The 26,855-nt window shown below is 45.9% G+C and overlaps 1 protein-coding gene and 1 long non-coding RNA gene across 4 annotated transcripts in view; one reads left to right on the top strand and one right to left on the bottom strand.

Annotated features, from left to right (window-relative positions):
* Positions 1-26,855, bottom strand: part of SDK1 (sidekick cell adhesion molecule 1) — a 982,790-nt gene that overhangs the window by 340,383 nt on the left and 615,552 nt on the right. The window lies entirely within an intron of this gene.
* LOC149120314 (uncharacterized) lies at positions 293-7,087 on the top strand. 2 transcript variants are annotated; one of them, XR_016226341.1, is made up of 3 exons: positions 293-1,379; positions 5,092-5,237; positions 6,845-7,087. It is a non-coding gene; the product is annotated as an uncharacterized LOC149120314 (long non-coding RNA). The 2 variants fall into 2 exon arrangements; XR_016226342.1 differs by lacking the exon at positions 293-1,379 and adding an exon at positions 1,400-1,924.

Below are 26,855 nucleotides of genomic sequence, written 5' to 3'. Positions count from 1 at the left end.
AGAGTCTGCCAGAGAAGGGGCTCTGTGGGAGGGGCCAGGAAGCTGGACACAAGCCTGAGGAATGAGACCCTCGGGACCGTAGGGACCATCAGGACCATCAGGGCCACACACACACACACACACACACCCCGCCGGCACTGGCAGCACTCCTGCTGAGAACACAGGACAGAGGCCACTGGCCCAGGAGGACAGACAACAGGCTGGGAGCACTCTCCAGCAGCTCTCTACCAGCCTCCAGGCAGCTGCGGGACATGGATGGAGCTGTGAGAAACCACAAATAAACTGCTAGGAACTCAAACTCAGGGTTCTTCAGAAAAAGGCCCACACTGTGGTGGCAAGAAGGAAGAGACTAAGCACAAGTAACCGGGCAGTGAAGGTTTGCTTGACAAGTAGCTCAGGTGGCCACCTTTTCCAAATAACCCCCGAGGAAGGACTGACTATCTGAGGCACAGTCTTCTGATAGTTTAACTTGCTTGTCTGTGCTTTTGTCTTACTCTTCAATAGACCAAGAAAGCAGGCAGTGAGGAGAGGGTGCTGTTTATTTGATTATTAATACATGAGAAAGTCTGACAAAGTTACAAAAGCTGCCTTCAGTTTGCAGGCAATACACAACATTTCTGCAAAGAACAAATTGTCACCATCCCATCACAACACACACCGGGCCTGCACTAGCCCAGAACTGCTGTCTAACAGTTCTTCCCCACCCAGACGTCCAGACGTCATCGGCCTGGGTACATCCCGGGACTTTCTCAAAGCTCCCCATGCAGTTCCAATATGCAGCGCCTGCTGAGAACTGGTCTAAATAAAGGAAACCAATTTCCTAATCACTGCGTAAGGAGACGGATCTGTAGATGCAGCAACTCCAACGAGATGTTTATGCAGGAAACTCCCACTGCCATTGGCAAGGAGCTTTTTCAACCTTGCTTGCAGAACCGTTTACACAAAATAACACCCAGGAGCTTCTGAGACTGGCGCTTAACCAGTCTCTGAGATGCTAAACGGGTCTTCCTGCAGGAGCCCGTAGCCACAGCAGGGCTCCTGCACGCCACAGCTGCTGGATTGCTTCCCACAGAAGGTGCCCACCTTTACATTGGGACAGATAAACACAAACTCTTCCAATTCACTAATCAGAACAGATAATTGCATCCTCTTAATTGTTTTCTTTTTTCAGCTTAGGTTCCATTGATGGGAGATGGTAAAATTAGTCCGCGAGCCATGTGAAGTTTGCTACTTTGCTGATTAAAGCCTTAATTGATTCGGAATGTTTTACAAATCAATCTCTGTGAATTACCTCGGGCTCCTGAAGGCAGCTTCTAAAGAAGTGTTACCCCAAATGAGGCTCAGACATCCCTTCTGGTGAAGGCATCCACTTCTCCGCGGTATGGAAATAAGCCTTGCTTTCTCCCATTTGTGTTCAAATTACTCATTCCATTTCTTTCTGCTGGAGCCAGAGCAGCAGGGGGGCAGCTCCAACTCTTCAGTCTGAAACCCACAAGCACTCCCCAAGCTCCCGAAGTCTGCACAGCGCGCATTACCCTCCCTCAAGCACCACAACAAAGCAAGCCGGGAGGTGCTCAGGTTTTACAGACAGCAGAGTGGATTTTGTTTAAATATATATGAGACTTAATGAGATGTGCGTGCGTGTGTGTGTATGTGTGTGTGTATACAGGAGCTCAGTGACTAGTGCAGAGGGAAACGTGTCAGTATTCTCTTCTGAACCCAGGCACGGCCTTCTTCTAGAGGTACACTCTACACTCGGCCATTTAACAACCCCTAGTTCAAGAGCACAGGATGGTTTCCAACAGGCACAGCACTCCCTCCCACGGGCCTCCTCCTGACCCAACAGCACCAGCACTCCCTCCACGCGCCTCCTCCTGACCTAACAGGCGCCAGCACTCCCTCCCACGCGCCTCCTCTCGTGACCGTGAGCAACTGTTCCTTACAGCACTGGGATAAAGGGTGGCAGAGCTGGGGGTTTCTCACTGAAATTGATTTCACCAAGTTGTTCTCCAAGATGACTGTTTTAATTTACACGTACACAACATTTTTGAAAATTCTATTATCCTTCTACCCTACCCAACAAGTGATATTATAAAAACTTTTTCAATGTTTGGGATGAGTGAAAATTTATAATCTGTTTAATTTGCATTTCCTAGACTAAGAACTTTACTGGACCACAACCTAATGATGTCATTTCAAGTCATCTCTGGCTGTCAACACTTTTCCCAAGAAAGACTTAGTGTTATTTCTTTTTTTAATTTTTTTTTGGGACAGGCAGAGTGGACAGTGAGAGAGAGAGAGACAGAGAGAAAGGTCTTCCTTTTTTTTGCCGTTGGTTCACCCTCCAATGGCCGCCGCGGCCGGCGCACTGCACTGATCTGAAGCCAGGAGCCAGGTGCTTCTCCTGGTCTCCCATGGGGTGCAGGGCCCAAGCACTTGGGCCATCCTCCACTGCACTCCCGGGCCACAGCAGAGAGCTGGCCTGGAAGAGGGGCAACCGGGACAGAATCCGGCGCCCCAACCGGGACTAAAGCCCAGTGTGCTGGCGCCGCAAGGCGGAGGATTAGCCTAGTGAGCCGTGGCGTAGTGTTATTTCTAAAAAAAAAAAAAAAAAAAATTTAACATTTTTTTTTCAGAATTTCATAGGAAAAAAATCCAGAAAGTCAGACTGAGCATGAATGAGCAAATGCTCTATAACAGGGGTCAGCAAAGTTTTCTTGAAAAAGCCTGGGGAGCAAATATCACAGATGTGACATCCCATCAGCCCATCCCATCTCTGTTACAACTTCTCAAGCCCATTGTGGCAACACGGAAGCCCCATGACAACCTGTAAGCAAACAGGCCAGGCTGCGTCACCGTCCAGTGTTTATTTATGGGCCTTGAGAAACAAGAGTAAGCATGGGCACTTTTCCCAAGTGTCATAGCAACACGTGCTCACCTCTGGCCACTGACCGGTCACAGCATTTGCCCACTTTTTTTTTTTAAAGATTTTATTTATTTATTTGAAAGTTAGAGTTACAGTGAGAGGGAGAGACAGAAAGAAAGGTCTTCCTTCCGTTGGTTCACTCCCCAAATGGCCGCAATGGCCGGAGCTGGGCCGATCCGAAGCCAGGAGCTTCTTCCCGGTCTCCTACGCGGTGCCAGGGCCCAAGGACTTGGGCCATCCTCTACTGCTTTCCCAGGCCATAGCAGAAAGATGGACTGGAAGAGGAGCAGCCAGGACTAGAACCAATGCCCATATGGGATGCCGGCACCACAGGCAAAGGATTAACCTACTGCGCCACAGAGCTGGCCCCTGCCTACTGTTTTTACTCGTTTTTCTTCTTCATGCTGATTTCCACCATGATGCTAGGCCTTCACAGAGAGTGTACACTGCAAAGTATCTCTTCCAGTCTCTCTCCTCTTACTTTTGTGCATTTTAAATTGTGATGCAACTAAACAGCTCTATGAGATTTTATTGCTTTAAATTTTTTTTTAATTATTTTTTGACAGGCAGAGTGGACAGTGAGAGAGAGACAGAGAGAAAGGTCCTCCTTTTGCCATTGGTTCACCCTCCAATGGCCGCCGCGGCCGGTGCACCGCGCTGATCCGATGGCAGGAGCCAGGAGCCAGGTGCTTTTCCTGGTCTCCCATGGGGTGCAGGGCCCAAGCACCTGGGCCATCCTCCACTGCACTCCCTGGCCACAGCAGAGAGCTGGCCTGGAAGAGGGGCAACCGGGACAGAATCCGGTGCCCTGACCGGGACTAGAACCTGGTGTGCCGGCGCCACAAGGCGGAGGATTAGCCTAGTGAGCTGCGGCGCTGGCCCTAAAATTTTGTTTTTTAAAAAGGTCTTTCCTATATCAATATTCTGTAATGCCTTATAGTTCTATATTTTGTTTGTGTGCTTACTCTTCTTGGACTTTCTGTTGTAAGTGTGTTGTGAGAAAGGCATCATGGCACTGTGGTTGACTTCTCAACATTGATTCAATCCCTGAAAACCAGCCTAAGCCAGCGAGCACATGCTGTCTCCTGTGACTATAATTAAGTGATCCTATAAGACAAAAGATTTTTCATGGTGTGACTTTGTCTCTTTTAAAAAAGAGAAAGATTTATTTATTTATTTATTTGAAAGGTTGAGTTGCAGAGAGAGAAGTTGAGAGGGGGAGGGGAGGGAAGGAAGGAGAGAAAGGGGGGGAGAGAGAGAGAGGGAGGGAAGGAAGGAGGGAGGGAGAGAGAGATGTTCCATCCACTGGTTTACTTCTCAAATGGCTACAATGGCCAGGGCTTGGCCAGCCAAAACTGGGACTAAAGAGCTTCTTCTAGGTCTCCCACATGGGTGGCAGGGGCCTAAACATTGGGCCATCTTCTGCTGCTTTCCCTGGTCATTAGCAGGGAGCTGGATTGGAAATGGACCAGCTGGGACATGAACTGGTACTCATATGGGATGCTGGCATCACAGGCAGCAGCTTAATTACTTATGCTACAATGCTAGCCTCGTGATTTTGTCTTTTGATCATGGAACAAGGAAGCACGAAGCCAAAACTGCTGCTAGCAGTCATTTTAGTATAGATGAAGCCAAGAATGAGGATGGTGGAGCAGAAGGTGGGAAGCACCTGGGTCCTCGTGGCATTATGAGCCACGCAGGTTACCTGTGCTACCTCTGGACATCACCTGCAATCATACACTGCCTTACTTGAAACCAGTGTGAGCTGAAGTTTTCTGTTACTGAAGTGAAAAGCACCAGACTGGTAAGTGTGTTTGACCATTAAGAAGTGCCATCACCCTGAACCCATGCTACGTCTCCAGACTCAAGCTGTAAGCAAAGGCCCAAAGATGATGCCCAGCCCAGCCACCCAAGTGAACTCCTTACCCACTAAGTCCTGAGCAAAAGGAACGCAAGCAAGCAAACAACAAAGCTGTCTCAACAAGTATCTTTGGCATAGCTGTTACACTGAAATAACCAAAACCGAAACACTCACCCATCCCCATTCCACGATCACAAGCATACTGGTTTGTCTTTAAGACAGGCTTTCACTCCACGGAAAGAAAAGTCCTCCCTCTTTCCTTAGCTCCTCTAACAGCTCATGCTGGGACTTGTGCCTCCTGCAGATGGGGTAGACATTTTTCTCTGATCCTCCTGATAAATGCAATGGAAAACCCTGGCCGTACAGAAAAAGCAAACACGAGAAGATTGTGAAAGGAAGTGGACAAAACACCCTTTTCTTCTATGTGTTGTCCTCAGTTCACAGGCTGGGGTAAGTGTCTTCAGGAATCTTCCTCAGTTCATTCATACACATGTACTAATAAAATGTCTAACGCATTGTTGCATGCATTTTTAAGAAATGATATGGTATTATACATACTTCTCTGCACCTTCCTTTTACTCCACACAAAAATATATTCTAGAGGTCTAGCCATCCTCTTAGGTACCAATCCACCTCATTATCTTCAACTAAGCCATTGTATTCCATAGGAGAGGTCTTCAAAACATTCAAAGTGCAAACTATGAAAAAAATATGGATTTAAAATGTTTCTGGACCAAAATAAGCTTATGTTTTAATTCCATATCCAAAAATTCTTTGAAGTACCCTCATATTATGGTTTGTTAATCCATTTCCTTATAGGGGCATCTGTATTAATTTTAGAATAAAGTCAAAAAGTTCCACAACATTTCTGAACTTATAAAATCACTTGGGAGAGTTGATGTTGCCACAAAATTAAGTCTGCCTATCTACATCCAGGGTATTTTACCTAATTTATGCCTTTTTTTAAGGCTACACTAAAGTTCTACAGATTTTTATGTATTTTTGTTGAGATTATAAAGATAAATATTTAAAAGTTTAGCTTGCTGTAGTAAATGGGATATTTAAAAATTTTTTTCGGATTTTTACTATATTTTTCTAAATAGTTATTCCTGATGAACAAGAAACTTTTTTTTCCAGGTTAATCTTGTATCCAGCCCTCTTTCAGAACTCACTTATAAATCTGACTAATCAATTGATTGTCATAGGTTTTCTAGGAAGCCAGTCGTATTGCCTGAAACGGTGACATCTCAGTGTTTTTCTGATATCTATGCCTCTTGCTTGGTTTGCTTCCTCCTCCACTTCCTCCCACCCCCATTCCTCTTGGCATTAACTTTGTCTTCATGTAAGGTTAATAGCAGACATCTTTTCCCATATCTAGACTTGAAACATAACACTTTTAATGATTTATTATTGTCATTTTCAGGAGATTCCTGATGCCATTTAGTTAATGTTTTTCTGTTACCTGTAGTTGGCTAACAGTAATGTTCTTAATGAATGGGAGTTCATCGTTTCATAGCATAGTTCTGAATGATCCCTACATTTGGTAGGTAGGTGGGGAGGTCCAGTCTACTTGGTGATGGTGTAACAGCTATGACTAACTATTTCCTGGAAGAGCCTTTCCTTTAAACATGAAATATCCTTCTTTGTCCACTTTAATACTGTTTTCCTTTGATCTTTATTATATTAATATGCTAAATTTAATTATATGGTTAATGTTTGTATGACATGTCTTTGCATGCTTTTATTTCAATCTGTATCATTAAGCAATTATGTTTAAATAGCATATAATGTATATGTTCTTTTTCTTTTCAATTCTATCTGACAGGGTCTTTCAGAGATAGGTTCAAATTAGTTACATTAGTTTAAATTAGTCATGTTTAGTCAGATTACTGATCTGATTGGACTAGTCTGATATTTTATGTGTTTATTTTTCCGTGACTCTAGGCTGTTTCTTTTTATTAGCCCTCTTTTCCTGTCTTTGCTTGGATCGATCAGGTTTACTTTGTTATTTTTTTCTCCAGTGGTTTGGAAACTATGAATTCAATTTCTATTCTTAGACTGGCTCCTGGCTGCTCCACTTCCAATCCAGCTCTCTGCTATGGCCTGGGAAAGCAGCAGAAGATGGCCCAAGTCCTTGGGCCCCTGCACCCACGTGGGAGACCTGGAAGAAGTTCCTGGCTCCTGGCTTCAGATTGGCGCAGCTCCGGTTGTTGCTGCCAATTGAGTGAACCAACGGATGGAAGACACCCCCCCCCCCCCGACCTCGATCTCTCTCTCTCTCTGCCTCTCCTCTCTCTGTGTATTTCTTTCAAATAAATAAATAACTCTTTAAAAAAAAAAAAAGCTGGTATGCTGTTACTTCACTCCTCCCTACCTACCTCTCTTCTCCCTCACCCCCCACACCTCTGATTTGTTGATTTCTCTCAGAATATTAGTTCTGTGTGAATACTATCAACAATACTTAAATTTAACAGTAGGGTTCAGCAAATTCTTTGTTCACTATTTATTTATATGTAGTTTTTTCACTGCTGTTGTATATCATATACAGGACAAACATCCCTAATTCAAAGTCCAAAATTCAGGGACCAGGGCTGTGGTGTAGTGGGCTAAGACTCCGCCTCTAGCACTGGCATCCCCCATGTGCGTGGATTCACGTCCCAGCTGCTCTTCTCCACTCTCTGCTGTGGCCTGAGAAAGCAGTAGAGGATGGCCCAAGTGCTTGGGTCTTTGCAACCGCGTAGGAGACCTGGAAGAAGCTCTTGGCTTCGGATCGGCCCAGGTCTGGCCATTGTGACCATTTGGGGAGTGAACCAGTGGGTAGAAGATCTTTCTCTGTCTCTTCCTCCCTAACTCTGCCTCTCAAATAAATAAATAAAAACTTAAAAAGAAATCCAAACTTCAACATGCTCCAAAATCTGAAACTTTCTGTGTACTTAGATGACACCAGGTGGACAATTCCACATCTGGCCTTGTGTGATGGGACACAGTCAAAATGCAGGTACGTTAAAAATACTGTGTAAAATTACCTTCAGGGCTGTTTTCATAAGACATATCTGATTCATGTTTAGACTTACGCTCCATCCCCAAGATGTCTCACTGCATATATGCAAATAATCCAAAATAAAAAGAAATCCAAAATGTGAAAAATTTTTGGTCCCAAGCATTTTGGATATGGGATTCTCAGCCTGTATGAATTCATCCACAGTATGTAGTTGGCGAGTTTCTAAGACACTGAATATCTGAAAAATTCTTTAGTGTCTACATTTCACTTTATCCTTAAGAGAGAGCAGAGAGTTGTAAATCTAAGTTTTCCTCTCAGAACCTTGACCGAGAAGCCCTCCTCTTTGCAGGATGTTTTAGGATACTGTGTGGGCACCCAATGACCCTTTTGTCTTCAGTTTGGGAAATTGCCCAGGACTTGTTTGTACTTCACTGTCCAGTCTTTTAGGAAGCTCCTGCTGTTGGTGACTGCTGGCACTGCTGGCTCTATCTTCTATGTCCAGCAACTTTTTAATATTTTTTAGCATAAATTACCAGTGTGTGATATGTTCTAGGAAAATTCCTAAGCTTGTTCTCCAATTCTATCTACTCTTATCTTCCTAATTGTTATTTCAACAATCAATGTTTAATGTATAAAATTCCTCATTTTTAATGGATGTAATAAGAGGAGATTTCAAAAACTTCATAGAAAATGGAATTAAAAGATAAAATATGAACTTCATTTCTCAACATAAGCTTCATCAAATTCAGGACCTCTTTTTATGTGATAGCAGAAGTTAAGTCCATCTCTAAAGAACTGAGAATCCTGGGAATTTAGCCATGAGAATGCAGTCTTTTTTTTACATTTTTAAATGAAACAAAGAAACAAAAAAAGAGGTACCATTTAAAGATGTCTTAAGAGCAGGAAACAAATAGGATTCAGAAGGAACAAAATCAGGACTGTGAGACAAGTTTCTCAGATCAACTTTTCCCTTGCACCTTGATGTGGGTGGTTTGCTGCTGCAGGCAGTGTCTTCAATACTGCCTTCCCGCTTCTGCAAACAGCGATTGCACAGATCTGAGACAGACATTCGGTGCAGCACTAGAGACGCTGCTTGGGATGCCTGCATCCCAAAGTGGAGGGTCTGGGGATTCGAGTCTTACTCTGCTTCTGATTCTAGCTGCTGCTGCTGCTTTTTTAAATATTTATTTTATTTATTTGAAAGGCAGAGTTACAGAGAGAAGTAGAGAGGTCTTCCATCTGCTGGTTCACTCCCCAGATGGCTGCAACGGCTGGAGCTGCGCTGATCCGAAGCCAAGAGCCAGGAGCTTCTTCCGGGTCTCCTATGTAGGGGCAGGGGTCCAAGGACCTGGGCCATCTTCTACTGCTATCCCAGTCCACAGCAGAGAGCTGGATTGGAAGAGGAGCAGCTGGGACTAGAATCTGCACCCATATGGGATGCCGGCGCTTCAGGCCAGGACTTTAACCCACTGTGCCACAGCGCCAGCCCCTCTAGCTTCTTCGAATGCATGCACACAGTAAGAGGGAGTATGTGACTGTTCACATAACAGGGTCCCTGCCCACACGTGAGAGACCTGGATTGGGTTTCAGACTCCTGATTTCAGCCTGGCATCGACCAGCTCTTACAGGCACTGGGGAAGTGAGCCACTGGACAAAATATCTCAATGTGTCTGTTCAAGAAAAATAAAAGGAACTCCCAAAATTTCACCCTTGTGAACAGGAACACTGTCGTGGGAAAGGACTCGTGAAACTTCCCCAGGCCTTTTTTCTGCTAAAGCTTGGGATAACTTCCTCTCAACACTAACACTCTCTCGAGAAGCAGATGTTAGTACTCTTTGGCCCCTCAGAAAGCCAGCAAGCAAAACGCCTCCAGCATCCCCAAAATCTGTAGCCATGTCCTTTGCTCCTGACTGGCTAGCCCCCTTTTACTTTGATTGGAATACCTCCACCTCATAGTCTCACTGCTCCGGTTATCCCTTGTTAGAATTCTCTGCAGCAACACTTCTGGATCTTGGTCTCACTTGTCCAGGGTTTCCACGGAGGGTTCTGCTCTTGGCTGCTGCTGCTGGGCCCAGCAGTTTTGGCACCCACCGAGCTGAACATTGACTCACCTTTAATCGTTCCAGTTAGAATAGTGTAAGTTGAACCAACTGAGATATCTATGGTGCTGGCTACAATGTCTACTGTAAATCACCAGTCTTCTTCAATTAGGGCGCAAACAGGCCTCACTTGATTCTTGCAAATTGATGTGGATCGTTTGCCGCTGAGGCTTCTCGTCCCCTCTTACAATGAGTTATCACTGTGCACACTGCTGCACTCTCTGCGACACCGACTTCATAAGCTTTTTGTAAAGCAACACTTATTTCACTATTTTTAACAGCCAAGTTTCACCACGAATTTAAAGTTTGTTCTTGCTTCAATTTTGGTAGAATTCATGTTGGCCTTACAGCCTATTCCTACGTGTTTTAATAAGTTAGTATCATTTTATTCTGGTACAAACATTTTAAAATCATGTACAGTCTTTTCATAATATATACTTTCCATGAAAATTTTGAAGACCCTTTATGTATTCTCAAATTTCCTAAAATAGCACAATTGTTCATTTTTGATAGTTCTTCCTACTTGCTCTATTCAATACCGTTTCCTTGCATAACTGGTCTTTGCTAAGTGAATGCCTCTCATTCGTGGAGTTGAAATTTCCCAAGTATCTACTGATTCTTGGGCTTCTGCACTCATCTTTTCACTTGGGAGTCCCTGGAGAGTACTTGCTGTGTCCAAATCCTGCAATGGGAGAGGGGGAATGGCCAAGCTACCTACCCAGATCATCTTGTGGGGGGTGTCAATACCCGCTTTTCCTCTTAGTTCATAGTGAACTCTTTGACCTAAACCCCTACACCCGTAGCACTCGCCCTGTGAGCACACACATCTGTGGCCACAGATCAGACAGACAAAGCAGCACAGTACATGGAGATTCATGTACACGGGAGCCGCTGGAGCTCAGTTACGCAGCCTGCGTTTTTCACTAGGGTGCGTCCTGCTCCCAGTGTCTTCTTCTCTAAAGTTACTGCCACCTCTTGTAGCTTTGTGTTCAGTCTTATCTGTTCTTCCTCCGCAAGGGTTCTGCATAATAAACCCCTCTTACTCTTTTCTGTGCTAGCTATGTACCCACCTATCTATCTATACATTGTTTCTATTAGTTAAGGTAAGCATAGCAAGCAGGCTAGTAGGCTATTTGACCTAAAATCCCTCAAATACCCTCCCTGTATTTTCAGATGATATCGCAGGAAAAAACTAAATGGTCACTTTTATGTTTTCTAATGAATAAAGGCACTGAAGGTCTCTTGTGGGACTCTAAAACTTCATGAACCACAATATTCCTTAAATTGCATTCTACTCTCATTAAAAGATCTGTTTCTTGGCATCATGGAGTCTTGTCACCATGTTAGCCTACAATAATCAGATCAACTTTAGCAGTTAATAATAGACACTGGTAATAAGGACTGAGAATTGAGGTAAGAGAGATGAAAGGGCAAATAATTAACATTTATCAAGCGTCTACCACGTTCCAGGAGTTCTACTGGTATCATCTGATTTAATCTGCACCACTACATTCGGAGGTATGGATGGGGGTGCTTGTTATTCTTATTGTACAGATGCAGCATCTGAGGTCAGAGGAGTGGAGGTAACCTTCCCACAGGTAGAAGGCAGGAAGGTCAGAGCTGACACCAAACTAAGGCCAGAGGAGTCTAGAACCTCTCCTCCTCTACTAACCCATGCATCACCTTTGGCTCCCAGAAGTTTTCTATCAACGTGAGATTTACTGCTTCTCAAGGACGGTATTCCTAGAAATTATAACAGAGCTTTATATTCTAAAATCAGGCAATTTACAAAGCTCTACTCTTTTAAAATCAAAGTATGAGGAATGCAATACATACATATATGCAAAAATTAATGATAAAATTTTCTATAGCTTTCAGTAAGAAAATTCACCTGATATAAAAACATGTGTGGGGCCGGTGCTGTTGTGTAGGAGGCTAAGTCTCTGCACAAGAACCCCATATGGGTGCCAGTTCATGTCCTGGCTGCTCCTCTTTCAATCCAGCTCTCTGCTATGGCCTGAGAAGGCAGTGGAAGACGGCCCAAGTTCTTGGGCCCCTGCACCCACGTGGGAGACCAGAAGCTCCTGGCTCCTAGCTGGGAATTGGCCCAACTCTGGCTGTTGCGGCCATTTGGGGAGTGAACCAGCAGATGGAAGACCTACCTCTCTGTCTTTCCATCTGTCTGTCTGTAACTCTACCACTCAAAGAAATAAAATCTTTAAAGAAACAACATGTAGGTGCTCATGCACACACACACAATGACATCCCTGATGTCAGTCATGTTTATTGCTGTACTCCCAGCAACTGAAACTGAGTGGATCCCTTGTAAAACTGTTGAATAAATGAACAAACTCCAGAATCTGCATGCAGGACCACAAGCTTTCCAAGACTGATGTAAACAGTAGGATGCTTCCCATCACTTCAACAACAAACTCCGTGAACACACTGGGCATCATCCAGATCACAAACTCCCCAACCACACTGCTGGGCAGGAAGACACAACCTCCCAATTTAACCACAAGATTTTGCCTTGGAGATGATTCTGTCAGATGGGCTCTGGGGACAGGGTGACTACTATGACCAAGGTATACAGAATTTAGAGGGTAAAGGAACTTATTTTTTTCTCTTCTGAAATGGCATATTTTAAGAGGAAACTTCAAGAACAATTCTAAACAAATAGCATCTCTCTCATCTTTTGCAAGGCTCACGAAACTGATGTATTTTGGTGATGATGGCTGAAGACAGCACTCTGCCACAGCAACGCAAATGCAACTTCCAGCCATAGGAGTTATTCTTCAAAGACATTCATCAGTCCGAGCTGGCCAGCTCCTACGCTTCTATAGAATATGAGCCAGAATGATTGTTTTAACTGTTTAAGTATTCGGGGGTGGGGGGGAGGAGAGAGGTGCAGAGACAGGAAGAGAAGAAGAAAGGCAGAAGGAGAGAGAGAGAGAAAGAAGAAAACACTCTCAAACACTGATTTATTCCCAAAATGTCTGCGGCAGCCCAAGCCAGAGCTGAAACCAAGAGTGGAGAACTGAATCCAGGTTTCTGATATTGCCTCCCAGTGTCTATTAGCAGGAAGCTGGAGTCACGAGTGGGAACTGGGCATTGAACCCAGGCACTACTGACACGGATGCAGGCAGCTTAACTGATAAACTCGGGGCTGGTGCTGTGGCACAGCAGGTAAAGCTGCTGCCTGTGGTGCCAACATCCCATATGGGCGCCGTTTGAGCCCCAGATGCTCCACGTTTGACCCAGCTCCCTGCTAGTGCACCTGGGAAAGCAGTGGAGGATGGCCCAAATGCTTGGGTCCCTGTACCCACATGGGAGACCTGGAGGAAGCTCCTGGCTCCTGGTTTCAGGCCAGTCCCTTGGCTCCAGCATTTGGCCTTTGGGGAGTGAACCAGTGGATGGAACATCTCTCTCTCTCCATCCCTCCCTTTCTCTGTAACTCTGCCTTTTTGCATACCCCAAACAGAACTGTTTTAAAGGCCAAAATGTCAATATTCCCAAGTAAACACAAGAGTAGCCCTGTCCTCTCATACACAGCTCCTCACTCATGGGAGGCACTGGGGGCACAGGGTGGCCTGCCCTCTGCTGAGGCCATTGCTAATCTGTAAAGACACCCAGTGGAGAGCTGGCCTCCAACCCAGAGCAACACCTCCTTCCCTCTGCTCCCCGAGGTCAGCTCACCTTCAACTCCACCAGCAACCTCTCAACGCACCAGAAGCATTAAGTAGTGCAAAACACACATCAAATGCATTTTACCTATCAGGAACACATTTTTCTCTTATTTGTCAAAATCTGTTGAGGGTACGAGAATATACTACTTTATTTATAGATTGTACTCTTTAGTAACAACACTTTAAATCTTATTTTTCTTCCTCCAGGGGGTGTCTGGGCCTATTTAGCCGTTTAGCTTCAATGTCCAGTCCTTCTCCAAAGGCCATTTCTTCTGGGCTCCACTTCATTTCTACTATGAGGCAGGTTTACTGGTGTACTGTGTAAAATCGTCGAAAGGTTTCCCCATAAATCATTTGTACCAAGCTGCCTCGTGCCACTGACTCTTACTTAGGAAGGCTCTTTTAAAAACACACATCCTCACAAAACCTCTGTGATTAGCAAGTTTTCACATTGAAGATTACTGATCCCAATTCTTGTTCCCTTAGGATTAGTGTGTTCAAAACATGGCTCCACTAAAAGAAAATCTCATGACAAACTAAGAACATAAACACCTTACACAAGGAAGCATATTATGCTTCCATCTTTATGGAAATATTAATTATAAAATAGTACAACTGAGATTTTAAATATGTTAAGTACTTACAATATTATTAACATGAGGCAGAAATTAAATATCAGTTTCTTAAGAAATATGAAAACAGGATAATTCCTTCATTAACATGTTAATATCACCAAATAATTCAATTAAAAAAACACACTGTCTCATGTCTTCAAGAAAGACATTGTCTCCAAAGCTCATTATTCAGGGTAGATAGCATCTTTGTCTGCTTTTAACAAGCTTTAAATGAATTTTAATAAAATGATAATTTTCACTCCAGCAAGTGAATGTGTACTCATGTCTTACAAACTTCTGAATCACTAATCACGGGTCATTCAGGTTTGGTTAAAAATTCTGACAGGGGCTGGTGCTGTGGCGCAGTAGGTTAATCCTCTGCCTGCGGCACCGGCGTCCCATATGGGCACCAGTTCTAGTCCCGACTACTCCTCTTCCAGTCCAGCTTTCCTCTGTGGCCTGGGAAAGCAGTGAAGGATGGCCCAAGTCCTTGGACCCCTGCACCCGCGCGGGAGACCGGGAGGAAGCTCCTGGCTTCAGACTGGTGTAGCTCTGGCCGTTGTGGCCAATTTGGGGAGTGAACCATCAGGTGGAAGACCTTTCTCTATGTCTATCCATCTGTAACTCTACCTCTTAAATAAATAAATAAAATCCTTAACAAAAAAAAGAACTCTGATACCTCTTGGAAATTAAAAAAATGATGCTCTATTTTCCATAAGGATAGTAATAATTTTAAAAACAACTCTTTCCTACATAACAGGTATATGCTTTCTGTGTATTTACCGAGTACTTGGAACGCCCCTAGGAAGAAGGCAGTACTGCAACCTCCTTTGACAGACGGAGTCGGGAGCAGAGAGGAAAGCTGAGGCCCTTGCGAAAGGCCACACCTCCGAACAACAGGGCTGGCACCAGGGGAGGCCCCCTGGGTCGGAACTGCTGACTCGCCATCTGGTCTACCTGGCCTTGGCCATAAGAGAGCAACATGGAAGAAAACCGCTCCCAAACACAGCAGGATACACGTGCCGTATTTTGACTTCTTAGAGAACATTCAAGAAACTCCACCACAGCTGCAGCCCATGCTCCGCTCGTGGGGTGTGACACAGGCGAGGGCCGCTATCCCCTGCCCCACTGCAGCTCTGGGATCCATCGCCACGTGAATTCTGCTCTGAGCTGAAATTTACCAGTCAGCACGCAAGGCTCACGAGGTCTTCTGGATTCACAACATTTTCTTGTGATATTCTCCAAGTCAAAAGTCACCCACTCAGACAATGAGTTTAATAATAAGCTGTTTATATATTTTTTTCCTCAAAAATTATGTTTCTAAGGAGTAAAAAGTCAGTTTTCTCATAAATATCCAATAAGTTTAATTTCTTGGAAGGTAAAACAATAAAAATACCATTGTAAACTCTGTACTGGGCATTGTGCCTGACCCAAGGTTACAAAATCCAAAGGCAGCTTTTACCAAAAATGAGCTCAACCTTGGAGAGCGAGGCAGGTGCACCTATACTGCTGCCAGCTGTCAGGACAGAGGCAGGAGTGAGCACAGGAGAGGAGACCTTTGTGCTGCCTTGGAGGTGAGCAGGCAGAGATGAGCCAGGGAAGGACCAGGCAATAGCCCACAGGGAGAGCTGGAGTGGGAAACTGAAACCCTACACTTCTGTGTGAGGAGCATTACGGCCAGGCTAGGCAGGGAGGCTCTGGGCCTATCAGCGACCCCGAAGAAGGGAAGTGGCCTGTTGTCATGGTGGATGTGGCCCGGGCAGGTGCTGACAGTCCTCAAACCAGGGTGCCTGCCCCACTGGGGCAAAGTGTGTACCGTGAAGACCTTCAAACACCGCCAGTTTCAAAGGATGTCCAGATCATCAAGCTCCCTGTATCCTGTTTCCTAAACCTGTTTAAACCTGTCTGCCTGGGAGATGCCTCAGCTCCAGCCCCTCCTCCCAGCTCCCCTTTCACCTGACCCTGCTGCTCGGAACAGGGAGGGTGAGGGTGGGGCCGGCACCCCAGCACAGCGGGTTAAAGCCCAGGACTGCAACGCCCCCATCTCATATGGGCATCGGTTCGAGTCCTGGCTGCTCCACTTCCTATCTACCTCTCTGCTAATGAGCCCAGGAAATCAGAGGAGGATGGTGCAAGTCCTCTGTCCCCTGTACCCATAGGGGAGACCTGAAAGAAGCTCCTGGCTCCCGATCAGCACAGCTCTGGCCTTTGTAGCCATTTGGGGAGTGAACCAGCACATGGAAGACCTCTCTCTATGTCTCTACCTCTCTCTGGAACTCTGCCTTTCAAATAAATAAATCTTTAAAAAAAAATAAACAAACATGGAAGGCACACCTCCTGTCACACACCCTGGATTTCAGGGACCTGCTGCCTGCAGGAAGACGTGAGACCTTAAGACGAGCTTCACCAGGAAAAAGCTGCACTCACACCAGAGCTTCAGGTTGAGGATTTTTGAGTAAAATCCTTCAATTTCTGTCATCAGGGCACCAAAACACGTATGTCCATAAATCCATCTCATTAAGTAGGAAGGAGGAGGGAGTCGGAGGGGTCTCCTGCTTGGAAAAGCGCTGAGTGTGCTTTCTCACCAGAGAGAGGCGAGATGGAGAGAGGGGGAGGAAGAGGGGGAGGAGGGGAGGGAAGGAGGAGGAGGAGGGGGAGAGGAGGGGTAGGAGGAGGGGGAGGGGAGGGGGAGGGGAGGGGGAGGAAGAGGGGGAGGAGGGGAGGGAAGGAGGAGGAGGAGGGGGAGGGAAGGGGGGGAGGAGGGGGAGGGGAGGGGGAGGAGGAGAGTTTAGGCGTGGGGAGTGTTGGGCTTGAGGAGGAGCAGGGGTATCTTCTGGGAAAGGAGGGAGGCAGATAAGGAGGAAGTGAGGTGCACAGTCCTGGGGGATGTAGAGTGGTGATGGCTTCCTTCCAGACAGTCAGGAGCCTGTTGCAAGCCAGACGTGTTGGAGGTGGCGGCTGGGGGAGCTGGAGGTGGTGGGCATCAAACATCAACAGCGATCGAAGGCGAATGCTCTCATGCTCAGAAGTGACCTATTAGTAGAAGATCAAATTCCTTAAACAAACATCTTGCTCTTTTTAGAATGAGAGGGTGGAATTCCCTTAACACATTTAGAATTCACACCTTATTCTCCACTTATTTCCATGTGATAAACATAATTTATAGGAAATCTTTACTGAGATCCCTCTAAGCAGTAGATTAACTGTATACCCAAAGGGTCATGCAAGTGCATTTTTCTTTTCCTGCACGCACACACGTGTGTGTGTGTGTGTGTGTGTGTGTGTATGTGTGTGTGAGAGAGAGAGAGAGATGCATCTGCTGGGTTACATACAGACATGCATGGGTTGCATGTATGTCCTGTGGATGTGTGAACACATGTGCTGGGTCTATGTCCCTGCCAAGCTCTTTCACTATTCAGATCATGAAATTAAGAGTCATCTGTCAGCAACCTAAACTTACAGTTAATAAAATTTCTGGGACTCTCTTTCCTCCTGCTATACATAAGTTATTCATTTGCATTCACTTTAAACAGAAAAATGTTATGTTATCGAGAAATACAAACTTACCCTTCTCCTTTAAGTAAATGGGAATATGGACTAAAATTATTAAATTGGATTTGCACAAAATTATATACAGGGAAGTAGCTCAAATAATATATAATTTCTACCAAACTTAGTCTAGCCACAACAATTTCAATCTGTTCACAGTGACAATTCAGCCACTTTCTAAATGTATCCCTAATTTTCTCTATTCAGTCAAATGTTATTTTATTTTTATTATTTTTGGTATCATACAGCAAGAAACCTATTCAGTATTAAATAAATATTCATTGCAAATGAAATTTCTTTTTAATTGTCTATACTGTATCTGTAAAAACAGAAACAAAAATGAAAATGAAGTGAGCAAAACAGTGTTCTGCCTGAATGCAAAGGGCAGGCTGCCGGTGATGGGCACTGGGCCACGGCTGGGCTGGCTGTCTCTGGGGTCACTCTTTTTTTTATTTTTGACAGGCAGAGTTAGACAGTGTGTGAGAGAGAGAGAGAGAGAGAGAGAAAGGTCTTTCTTCCATTGGCTCACCCCCCAAATGGCCATTACGGCCAGTGCTGCGCTGATCCGATGGCAGGAGCCAGGTGCCTCCTCCTGGTCTCCCATGCGGGTACAGGGCCCAAGCACTTGGGCCATCCTCCACTGCCCTCCCAGACCACAGCAAAGAGCTGGACTGGAAGAGGAGCAGCCGGGACAGAATCTGGCGCCCCGATCAGGACTAGAACCTGGTTGGCGCCGGCCTGGGGTCACTCTCATTGCCTGTTCCCATCTTACTTGCATGCTCCACATAGTCCATTCTCAGGTGTCCGCTCAGACACCTGACTCTTGCCTCTTTCTTTAATCTCATCCACAGTCTGGGAGGTTTTCACCCTCTGCCTCTTGACTCAACGTCCCTCCTCTCTGTCCTCAGGTGGGTGCACCCACGTGTAACTTCTGGTCCTTGCTCTGGGCTCACCATGGCTCCCAGGCCCTCCTTCCGCGCAGCTGTGCCTCTGGGCAGCTTCCCACCTTGCCTTTCTAGGTTATGCCAGGAAGGCCGGATTTTCAGACGCTTCGCTCCCGTATCTTGTGTAACAGATGTTCTCCTGAAACACAGATTCTAGCTAGTAAAATACTGTTATAAGCCGGCGCCGCGGCTCAATAGGCTAATCCTCCGCCTAGCGGCGCCGGCACACTGGGTTCTAGTCCCGGTCAGGGCACCGGATTCTGTCCCGGTTGCCCCTCTTCCAGGCCAGCTCTCTGCTGTGGCCAGGGAGTGCAGAGGAGGATGGCCCAAGTACTTGGGCCCTGCACCCCATGGGAGACCAGGAGAAGTACCTGGCTCCTGCCTTTGGATCAGTGCGGTGCGCCGGCCGCGGCGGCCATTGGAGGGTGAACCAATGGCAAAAGGAAGACCTTTCTCTCTGTCTCTCTCTCTCTCCCTATCCACTCTGCCTGTCCAAAAAAAAAAAAAAAATACTGTTATAAACCCTTTTCTTGAACTAAGAAATGTCTTTGGCAAGTGATAACTTTTTTAAAGGTTTTATTTATTTATTTGAAAGTCAAAGTTACACAAAAGAGAAGGAGAGGCAGAGAGAGAGAGAGGTCTTCCTTCCGCTGGTTCACTTCCCAATGCAATGGCCAAAGCTGTGTTGATCCAGAGCCCAGAGCCAGGAGCTTCTTCTGTGTCTCCCACAAGGGTGCAGGGGCCTAAGGACATGGGCCTTCTTTCACTGCTTCCCCAGGCCATAGCAGAGAGCTGGATAGGAAGTGGAGCAGCCGGGTCTTGAACCGATGCCCATGCGACTTAACCTGATACACCACAGCGCTGGCCCCGACAAGTGAAAATTTAACTCAGGAGTTCCAGTCATGGATTTTGAATACAGAATTGTGCTTTCTATAAAACTTAAGCCTCTTGTTTAATCAGCCCAAATCAGCAGCATGGTAGGTAAACAGGTTTGACTTTTGTCTCCAAGGCTGTAAGCAAACAGCAAGATTACACACATGGAACTTACAATGGAGAGCCACTGTTTACATTAAGTGGTACTTTTAAAAAGTGATTCTTCTCTTCTTAAACTCCTCCTTGTTGAAATTATTGTTAGGCAAGTGGGTTCTTCTTCGGCTCAGTGAAATTTATTTCACAGTTTCCCATTGAGAAAGAGATTAAATTTCAGCAAGTTGCAGGTCTGGGGAAGCCAGCAAAGCCCGATGATCCCTGGAGAGCCGGGACAGCCCACAGGCTGTCCCTGCACGTGAGCACATCCAAGGCTCCTTCAGGTCCTGGTAACTGGGTCTGAGGACCAGAGTCTTTTCTCCACTTGTCTCGCCTCAGCCATTCGGATGAGCACTTCCCCTTTCCCCAGGGAGGGGCTACTCAGAGTGGCTTTCTACACCAGCTAAGAAAATGTCCATGGGGGACTGGCGCCGTGGCTCACTTGGTTAATCCTCCGCCTGCGGCGCTGGATTATGAGCACCAGATTCTAGTCTCAGTTGCTCCTCTTCCAGGCCAGCTCTCTGCTGTGGCCCGGGAGGGCAGTGGAGGATGGCCCAAGTGCTTGGGCCCTTGCACCCGCATGGGAGACCAGGAGGAAGCAGCTGGGTCCTGACTTTGGGCCGGTGCACTGCGCCGATCCGTAGCGGCCATCTTGTGGGTGAACCTACAGAAGAAAAACCTTTCTCTCTCTCTCACTGTCTAACTCTGCCTATCAAATAAAAAGCAAAGAAAAAGAAAAAGAAAAAAGAAAATGTCCAGTGGCCTGCACTGTGGTGCAGTGGGTTAAAGCCCTGGCCTGCAGTGCCAGCATCCCATATGGGCATTTCTTTTCTTTCTTTTTTTTTTTAAGATTTACTTTATTCATTTGAAAGACTGAGTGAGAAAGAGAGCAGTCAAAAGTGATCGCTGTTAAATATAAGAGTGGGAATAAGAGAGGGAAGAGATGTACAATTTGGGACATGCTCAATCGGACTTGCCCCAAATGGTGGAGTTAGAAATGTGCCAGGGGATTCCAATACAATCCCATCAAGTTGGCATGTAACAATGCCATCTCACTAGTCCAAGTGATCAATTTCAGTTCACAACTGATCACACTGAGTCAAAGGGATCACACAAACAAGACTAGCATCTGCTCATACTAACTGACAGAATCAAAAAGGGAGAGAATGATCCATCATGGGAAGCAGGCTACACAGCAGACTCACAGAATGGCAGATGTCCTAAATAGCACTCTGGCCTCAGAATCAGCCCTTAAGGCATTCGGATATGGCTGAAGAGCGCATGAGAGTATTTTAGGCATGGAAAGCCAAGACACTCTGGAAAAAAAAAAAAAAAGAAGACCTAAATGAAAGATCTCTGTGAGTGAGATTCCAGTGGAAAGAACGGGGCCATCAAAGAAGGAGGTACCTTCCTCTGAAGGGAGGAGAGAACTGAGAACTTCCACTTTGACTATGACCCTGTTAGAATAGGATCGAAGTCGGCGAACTCAAAGGGCTTCCATGGCCTTGGCAACTCATGACTAGAGCCTAGGGAGATTACAGACGCCATAAACAAGAGTGTCGAATTGTTAAGTCAACAACAGGAGTCACTGTGTACTTATTTCTCATGTGGGATCTGTCCTTAATGTGTTGTCCAATGTGAAGTAATGCTATAACTAGTACTGAAACAGTATTTTACACTTTGTGTTTCTGTGTGGGTGCAAACTGATGAAATCTTTACTTAATATATACTAAACTGATCTTCTGTATATAAAGATAGTTGAAAATGAATCTTGATGTAAATGGAATGGGAGAGGGAGCAGAAGATGGGAGGGGTACAGGTGGGAGGGAAGTTATGGGGGGGAGCCATTGTGGTCCATAAACTGTACTTTGGAAATTTATATTTACTAAATTAAAGTTAAAAAAAAAAGAAAAAAAAAAAGAAGGAGAGTGGTCTTCCATCTGCTGGTTCACTCTCCAAATGACCGCAATGGCTGGAGCTGTGCTGATCTGAAGTCAGGAGTCAGGAGCCAGAAGCTTCTTCCGGGTCTCCCAGGTGGGTTCAGTTGTTTCAGACTCCTAATTTTACAGATGGGGAAACTGAGGCCAACAGCCTGCAGCCATACAGCACCAGCGTTCTCCTGGCTTCATTGCCGGGTGAGTTCTGCATGAAATGGACTCACACCCTGAGGCCAGCTTTACTAACGCCTTTTTGTCCAACACTGCCTGAGGGCCCATGGTCATATTGTTTCAGTTCTAAAAGAAGCTAATTAATTTCTATCAAAAGCTTTATGAATAAAATAATCAGATGTGCTGAAAAATAAATTAAAACTAATGAAGGAATATCACCCATTGAAAACAGGTTGATTTTGGCTAATTCAGAGAAGAGAGCGCCAAGTCCTGTTTTGCAGGTGATAGGACTTAAGCAATTTCTTTGCCACAATCGAAGCTCCATTTTAAAAAAGCAAGAGACAAAGCTAATAAATCATATACAGTCTGTGGTCATAAAACAGACAATCAGAAACCAGGGAGATTTGCTGGGCCTAGACGACCAAGTGCCGAGCGCGTGCCGTGGAGACCCTGAAGTAAACAGAAGCTAATCAGCAGCAGAGCAAAGCGGCGCTGGTGTCCCTCCTGGTCAGCCTTGGGCTCCATGCCACGACGTATGCTGAGGTCCAACCCTGCAGCTCAGCCAGAGATCAGTGCTCAGGAAATCAAGGCCACAGGGAAGGCCTGGGCTGCACCAAGCCGCAGACGCTCCTCCACTACGGAGTGCCCGAAAGCACTTCTCTGCAAATCCAAAGTGCCAAAGGCAGCGTAAGTGCTTGCTGCTCATATCTCCACCCAACCTGAGTGTGAGCCGGGACGCCTTCTCCTTGGCTGATAAGAAGCTTTCCTGAGAATCTTCCCCTGAAGAGACAGGCTTGGTTTGTCCCGTTTTATCTGTGGTGCACCGTCCTCTCTTTGCTGTGTCACCCGTAAAGTTCCTTGCCAGCCTGGACTCATGGCTATCGGAGTGGGATTCCTGCCTGCTTGTCCACCACTTCACCTGCTCTGGGCTGCTGGTTTGATGGGGCGACCCAAACCTTGCCCTTGGATGCTACAGCTGCCCACTGAGCATTCGCACTGGCACACCAGGGAGTCATCTGGGTTTCCAGCATGTTCTATCAGTGGCCCAGGCTCCCGGTGGCCTTCAGTGTCAACCACCCCTGCCAGGACAGCGGTGTGTCAGGTGGTCCTGGTATATCTGGGACGCGTGGTCTCTCACACAGCAGAAGCCGATGTGATGCACAGGAAGCAGACGCCCGGCACTGGGCCGGTGGAAGAGAGATGCTGACGCTGCACTGGGCCTTCTCTTTGCCTCTGCTCATCAGGGCTGTTCCTGATGGGGGCAGCACTGGGCAGTCACACTTGCAGCTGGCACCAACATGGCACTAGGACCACTTGTGAAGTAGTCCCAAGGTTTTACTCTGGCAGTTGGCTACAAGGATCTCTTCCCAGTGAGGCTCCAGCTGTGAGGTGGGGGGGAGGTGTCAGTGCTAACGAGGCAGCTCACATGGGAGTCTGTTGTCACATTCATGTCATTTATTCCTGCTTCTTTATCTGGCTGGGCCTGATCCCAAAAGTATTATTTCCACCATTCGATGGATTGTCCCTTGTACCTAACCCTCCTTATGACCTGGAGAAGCTGAGGGCACGTGGCTTTTGATAGACAATTCTGGTTTCTAGTCACTTGCTGCTCGGTATCTATTAGAACCCAGAAACTCATTAGAGTGACATCACATGTGGTCACTCCTCTGCTGCGGAACTAACAGTCTCCTTCCAGAAACCCAGGGCTCTGACTGGGGCTTGCACAGACACACGCAGACCCTTTATCTCACAAGGGTGTTTCTAGCACCAGCAAACAATGGGGGTAACTGGGAAGACAGGCGTGTAACTTGGAATGGGGGTGGGGACAGTACCCCCAAGGGCAGTACAAACACGTGGCATGGGGACAGGCACGAGACACTCTCAGCCCACGCCTCCATAAAATGGTCATAAAGTCAGGCTCCTGTAGACCAGGAGCCGCTGGGCTTGGGCAGGGGAAGCTTTGGTGTAGGCCCAGCATCAGCTCTGCTAAAAGCTGGGCCTCTTGGGATTCACTAACTCCTAGGACCTCCCCAGATCACCCCGAGGCTCAGAGCTACGCGAAGCTTTCTCGGGAGCACTCCTTGGTACCTACGGTGGAGTCTCTCCAGGGCGTCACTTCTGTGATTTTGCTGAGTGTCAGAACCACTGTGTTACACACATCTTCCTGCCGCCACCCCTGCGGTTCCTGTCAGCAGGGACCTTCAGGTCCAGCAGGCATCCAGGGGACTGGGACCAAACTTGGAGCGGCTCTGCCACAGAACCCATGGCTGCCCAGCTCTAGAAGGCTAATGCTAGACTAACAGTCAGCAGACCAGCGGCACTAGCAGCACCTGGGAACCTCTTAGAAATCTCATGGCTCTTACCCCCACCCCCAATTTTAATGTGCATATGAATCACTTACGCATCGTGCTAAGATGCAGAAATTTGCTTCAGTAGGTCTAGAACGGAGCCCAAAATCTGGCATTTCTAATAAGCTCCCAGGATGACGCTGATCCTGCTGGTCCAAGGACCATCTTTAACTTTAATCCAGTCATCTGCCACCTTCGCTAACATACTGAAGTCAGCTGGGTACTAAAAAAATAAAAAATAAAACTCCTGACTCAGCCCAGGTGGTTTTCATGGGGATCTACAGTAAGAAACAGTGTCATTCATATTTTAAAAGATATTTGTTCTGTTTGTCAGTTTTCTATTTCCTGATGATTACCAATAAACATAAACAGCTGAAGCTGTTGCGCAGGAAGTGGGTTAAGCCATATGGGATACAGGTTGGAGTCCTGGCTGCTCTGCTTCTGATCCAGCTCTCTGCTGTGGCCTGGGAAAGCAGTGGAGGATGCCCAAGTGCTTGGGCCCCTGCGCCCATGTGGGAGACCAGGAAGAAACTCCTGGCTCCTGGCTTCAGCCTGGTCCAGCCCTGGCCATTGTGTCCATTTGGGGAGTGAACCAGAAGATGGACGATCTCTCCTCTCTCTCTCTCTCTCTCTGTAACTCTGCCTTTTAAATAAATAAATCTTTGAAAAGATCTATCGGCCCAGCACTTTTCGACTGTTCTGTCATTTGTTTCTTGTCTGAGCTTCCAGTTTTCCACTGCACCAGCCAGCTCAGCAGGATTCGTTTTGCATCAGTTTTCTTCTCCTCTCTCCATCTCTGTCCCAACATTAATTCCCAAATATACCTCTTTTTACCACCTTCACAGAACATAGCCTTCAAATACTTTTGCCCAAGGACTCCATAAAAGAATTTTAAAAACTATACCCCCTCACATACATGAAGTTTACATTTAATTCTTTAAATTTAAAATGTATTATAATTGAAACTTCAGATCATTCTTTTATATGTATCCAAAGGGACCTTGATATCATTGTGATTTGATACCTACCACCATTCATCTAGAAGTCTCCTTTTTAACAATTGGAAACTTTATATCATTCTTTTTTTTCCTTCAATCTATGCAGAGAACTTTATTTGCTGTAATATATCTTATGCATGAAAGTCTTTTATGTATCACTGTACCACAATTCTCTACACAAAAAAGGATACTTCAACAATTTATTAACACTTTCTGTGACTCAAAATGTTAAAAAGTTTGGAGGGTGGTTATCCATTATAATTATTACTAATAATTAATCAAACCAATATACATCATTATAAATTTTGACAAATAATTATAGAATATGAAAAGTAAAATCTATTGAAAAGGAATCTCTTAATGAGATGAATGGGCTGTTCTGTTCTTAATTAGCTCATGTATTCATGGATGAATATGACTTCTAGCTAAAATGAAAAAACATTCAGCATCAATTTTATTTCTATTTTTGTTTTTACAAATGTATGCTCTGAGAAAACTTATTTTCATAAATAAATAGATGGCATTGGAAGGATTTGTATTGTAACAACTCAATTCTTTGACATCATTCTGACTGCTCTGCCCAAAATCACACAGTAATTTATCATCAAACATTATTTCTAATGATCTATTGGCTGACAACTTGATTAGGTCCTCTTTCAATTTTGTTGAAAGCTAAAACTATAAGCCACCTGGTTTTGCAAGGAGATTTCTGACCATGTTATTAAAATCATCCACTTTCTCAAGAGTGACCCCAAATGTGAAAGTAGCCTTGTCTGGCAAGTAGTGGGTTTTGCAGTCAGAGCAGCATACCAGGAGAGATTAGGGTTTTCTGGAAGAAGTGTCTCTCCTGTAAGTGGTAGAAAAACAACTAGAAAGAAGCCGGAGAATCCCTCTTCCAGTGTAGACACCGTCTCAGTCTGATCTGTTGGGGAAGGGGTGAGTGTAGGAATGAGGCTGTGGAAACGGATGCCTTCAAAACCCACCCGTGACTGCAGATGTCTTGGAGCAAGGGCACCCTGACTGGAAGACCACCGGTCTAAGGAACACATCTGTTCATGGCTGGAAGACCCCTGCTCCAGATGTGTAACTTCCATTTCCCTAGATGTGATGGAGACTTGAGTCTGGCAAAAGACTACCCCGAGGAAAACCACCGTGCAAACAACGACTGACCAGCGTCCTGGCTGGGGACATGGTTTGTTCGAGCTGGGACACCAGCAAGACAAATCTTGCCTCCTGAGAAGATGGCAGCAGCCAGGGAGCTGTTGCTGCCTGGAGCCATCTCGGTCTGACCACTTCAAACCGTCAAGATGTAAGTGGAACCCCCAGAGTTCAAACAGGCTGGCCGTGCACAACTCTGGGACGTCCATGAGGGCAGGCTTTTGTTCCTGTGGATGACAGCTGTTAACCTGTAGGCGAGTGAAGAACAGGCTGCACTGTTCCCTCTGTCAGGATGGGTTCTGCCCCAACTCTTCAGCTAATAGACTCTTCTTCAACCTCTGGGTCTCCGTTAAATTTCATTTTCTTGGAAGAAACTTCCAAATGCTCCCCGACGTGTCTGGGTGCCCCACCTGTGCTCCCCTACTGTGGCTACGTACTTTGTTTTAACTACTTGTTTGGATCTCACCCCTGACTTCCCTGATGGTCCGTGCCCAGCACAGGGTTTAGTGCACAAGAGATCGGGTGTAGATAACTGTG

This window comes from Oryctolagus cuniculus, chromosome 19 (assembly GCF_051225735.1).
Source record: "Oryctolagus cuniculus isolate XC-2025 breed Fujian yellow rabbit chromosome 19, ASM5122573v1, whole genome shotgun sequence".
Lineage (NCBI taxonomy): Eukaryota > Metazoa > Chordata > Mammalia > Lagomorpha > Leporidae > Oryctolagus > Oryctolagus cuniculus.
This window is presented reverse-complemented; position numbering and strand designations above follow the sequence as displayed.